At 42.4% G+C, this 4,312-nt stretch overlaps 1 pseudogene; it reads right to left on the bottom strand.

Annotated features, from left to right (window-relative positions):
• Positions 1-1,609, bottom strand: part of LOC136487949 (uncharacterized) — a 9,626-nt pseudogene extending 8,017 nt beyond the window's left edge.
• Between the last annotated feature and the right edge of the window lie 2,703 nt (positions 1,610-4,312).

Below are 4,312 nucleotides of genomic sequence, written 5' to 3'. Positions count from 1 at the left end.
AGTAAGAAGGCTGAGCTGGGAGAGAGTAGAGAAAGTGAAGGCAGAGGGGGGGGAAAGGACTTGGCGGAGGGGCGGCGGAGAGCGGCGAGGCGGAGGGCGGCCCGCCGGCGAGTCGCGGGCACGCGGCGGCGGGATCTCGCCTGTGTCCGATGGAAAAGACGAACGGGCCGGGTGATAACACGGACCTGTTTGCTGGGTGCGTTGCGATTAGAGGAGGGGTGATTTGCAAAACAGCATGATTAGCAGTGCTGGGGGCGGGCATTTAAGTGCAAAAAAGCCCCACCTCCATCTCTAGTCATCGAATGCGCAGCCCGTGGTCTAGATCGATAGTTTCCAAAGTTTGCACAGGAACATGGTTTCCACCTGATCCAGAGCCTTTGTGTGAACTTACTTTTCCATTGTATGGTGTGTGTCCCAGCCGACAAACAACATGCCAAAGTACATGGATCCCATAGCAAAGACAGTGTGGAAAAACCCATACCCATATGGTATGTTGTCTTCCGATTCTTCTACGTTCCTAAACTGCAAATGTTTGAGGCATTTTCTATTTAATTGGTACAACAAATTTTGGATTTTTATTGATATGAAGATTTGTTTCGTTAGAACGAGGAACATACCTGTATACATTTGTAGTCGCTTCCCGTTGAAAAAACTGCTACAGCGGTGCTGATCAGTTCAATGACAAAACTCTGCAAATTTCAAGATATCAATAAAATATTTGATGAATTGTCAGCATATACAAGAAACATGACTGAATGAACAATGTACTTACAATCATAGTTTCCCATTTTTCACCTGAACTGGTTTTTTTCTTTCTGGTAGCAGCTTTCCTCTGGCTCACTGTTCAGGAGAAATTTTACCGCCAAAGAAAATAACAAAGTTAGTTGTATCACATATAAGATGACCCAATCTGATACAAAGCCACATCAATCAGGAATAATTTTGTATAGCTATTTTACCTTCTAATAGCTGACCAGCATAGGAACACAATATACACCCCTGCTAGCCCCGGCTCCATGCATGTATCGTCCCTTGGCCTAATTTGGACAGTGGGCCACAAATTCACAATCCAAATTCAGTATTTCACTCGCTCTTTTTCCAATCCTTAGCATTTGATGACCTCTAAGTAAATATGTAGTTACCTTGGACTTCAGTGCGATAAGAGGCATGAGGTACACCAGTAGCAGCGTGGTGCAAATGAACACGGTGTTGAACCAGCAGTCCGAGTACCATATGATCATAAATATGCCCCCTACAGTAGAGGCATTGAATGCTACGATGGATACCGAGATCACCTCAACGTAGCTGCAAATCACCTCAACATCATCAAGTTCTAACATCAGGACAGTTACATAACAGGTTGCATGCATTGGGCAGGATAAAAACAAACGTACCGTTCTTCAAAATTTGTCTGGCACCATTTGTAATTCAGCCTCGTGATGTACCTAATTACACTGATAAGCTGGATAAATATAAATATCCTGCTCAATTCCAAGTACAAGATAACCACATCTTAGTGACAGAAAGGGAAGGAGATGCACGAATCAAATGCTTGAAAAATAAAGCTATTTTTGTGTGACGTACCCTGCTCCGACAGGTGCAACGACATTCCCCGAAAATAATTGAAACAAAAACATTAGTGGCATGCAGCAGCGGCCAACCAATAGTGGAATTTCTAATTAACATATTGTTACTAGTTACATTGTAAGATAGCTAGTCAGCAAGGGAAGCGAGTCCTCTCTGGTCCCATTGTTGGCAGCAGCGGGACCTTCCCTTACGGTGTGCATCATGCTGCCCCTGGCTACAATCTAACAACAAAACACGTGGGAGGAGGATGAAGAACAAAGTGCATATCGTTTTGCTAGTGCACATGCATAATTAATCAACTTTTATAGTTTTAGGCTATTTTATACTAAAATATAATAAATGGAACAAAACAGAAACCTTTTTATAGTACCAAAATAAAATGAAAATTACATACTAGCATATATCTGGGCAACAGGGTACAATGCTTTCATTTTTATTGCTCCTATATACATCCGTCATTCTTCACTGGGCTTTAGTTACCCATCTCTATAATTCCCAAATCACCACCGAATTCTAAAAAAAAGGATCAAAATTTAAGCTAAATAGAGTGTTCTCCAATACGATACGGTACCCATGCATGGCCCCTGCTGGTGATTACAGGTGAAGCGATAATAGAGTATCAAATGATGGCTTAGGGTTTCTAGAAAGCCTGAGAGAGAAAATAGTGGAACCCTTCTAGGGTCTAGGGATTTAATTTCATAAAAACTAATCCTTGTGTAGAATGTAGAAATGATATTTGTGTAATGTATCTTTTTAACATGTACAATATATATGAGATAAAACAAAACTTTGTTTTATAACAAACCAATATGTAAGGGGAAATGAAGGTGAGAGGCAGCTCCACCGCTCCACGCCACGCCCTGCCCACAAAGCCACGCCGCCGTGCCGCGCCTGCAACGCCGGGCCACCCCTCCACCACCCCTATGAAGCAGCCCTGGTGTGCCCGCGCCGCCGTGCCCTCCACCGAGAGAAGTGAGGGAGAGGAAAGAGTGAGAGAGGTGACGGAGAGACGAGGAGACGGGGAGAGAAGTGAGGGCGTGACTGGGAGACGGAAGGGGTGGGTTAAGTACGATATTTTTTGTTTGCCGAGTGTCCTAGATCGGGGCACTCGGCAAAGTTTTTTTTTATTTTTTTCTCCTTCTTTTCTAAAAAAATATTTTATTTCTTTGCCGAGTGTTTTAGATCTGAGCACTCGGCAAAGTTTTTTTTATTTTTTTCTTCTTCTTCTTTTCTAGAAAAAAGATTTTATTTATTTGCCAAGTGTTTTTTTTGACACTCGGCAAACCCCCTCTTTGCTGAGTGTTTTTTTTTGACACTCGGCAAACCACATCTTTGCCGAGTGTTTTTTTTTGCCGAGTGTTTTTAGCGCAGCACTCGGCAAAGATCTTGTTCGCCGAGTGTCCGACGGAATACACTATGCAAACATAAAAACACTCGGCAAATTTGAGGATTCCGGTAGTGACTATACGCATGATGTGGCCAACTTTTTTGGCACTTACTAGTCCAACGACGGTTTTAGTCATATCTTAGTCATTATAGTACAAATCGAGGGTTTGAGTCATATCTTAGTTACCCAAGGATATGGACCCACCTACTAGTCCAACGACATCCATGCTCCACTTAAGGTGAAATACAAAATTTGAAACTTTCCTAGAAAAATAAAATAGTTGATAAAATATCACACCCTAGTGGGCAAAGGCAAACCTGCTCCATATGTGGCTCGAGTGTTGCCATTTGTTGCTGGGAGAGGTGAGGAGGCAAGTTTGAGGAGAGAAAGAAGATACATAGAAGAAGAGAGCTGAGCAGGTTTTGGGCATGAAATATGTGATTTGTATACAAGCAAGTCTGAGTTCCACTAGACATATGTATTCACGCACCAAATGTGTTCATCGTCACGGCCAGCCAGTTGCATTGCGACGATATGATCCTGCATGCATGCACGAACCAGGCAGGTGACAAAGCCATGATTTGATGAGACGTACGCACTCGTACAATCAGGTATGTGCAGTGCTGATAGGCATGTTTTAGGCTGCAGCTTGATTGCATTGGTGTAGCCAGGCAGGCGAGGAGCTGGGGGAGTGATTCTCAGTACCCAACGCCTTGGTCACACTCGCACATGCTGCATCCTGTGTTGTTGTACTTTATTAACATATTTGTCTATCGTGTTAGTTAGTAATAACGTGTTACATCAAGTTTCTCTTGTGTTAGGTTTCGTCATGTTCGTTAGTAGTATAAAATGTTTCATTTGTTATCTCCTATATATCTGAGGTATATAATTTGTTGATAATTTTATAGGTGTATAATAGCTTATCATAAATGTCTAGATCAAACTAAATTAAATGAACACTCCACTTGGACACCTTCGAAATCGCTTGCCTATTATTGGTCATGGACCGCACAAACAGATGAATGAGAGGGGAGTAAGAGTGGAGCATATAGTGAGAGGCCGAGAGTCCCCCAAATTGGCATTGCCCCCCTCTTTATAGGGGAAAGGAGGTGGAGGCTTTTATAAGTAACAATTAGGCTTGTAGAGATGCTTACAGTTATGCCCTTAGACCTTGAAATTGTCACACTAAGGGGTTCCTGTCACACCCAATTTTAAGGATAAAATGGGATGCAAAATCTTATGTGCGCCCAGAGATCTGTCACACACATAAGCCGACAAATCACATAAAATATCATCACGAGTGTTTATTACATAACGAATATTATCACATAGTCTTTA

Source organism: Miscanthus floridulus, chromosome 10 (genome assembly GCF_019320115.1).
Source record: "Miscanthus floridulus cultivar M001 chromosome 10, ASM1932011v1, whole genome shotgun sequence".
In the NCBI taxonomy this organism is placed as follows: Eukaryota; Viridiplantae; Streptophyta; class Magnoliopsida; order Poales; family Poaceae; genus Miscanthus; species Miscanthus floridulus.
This window is presented reverse-complemented; position numbering and strand designations above follow the sequence as displayed.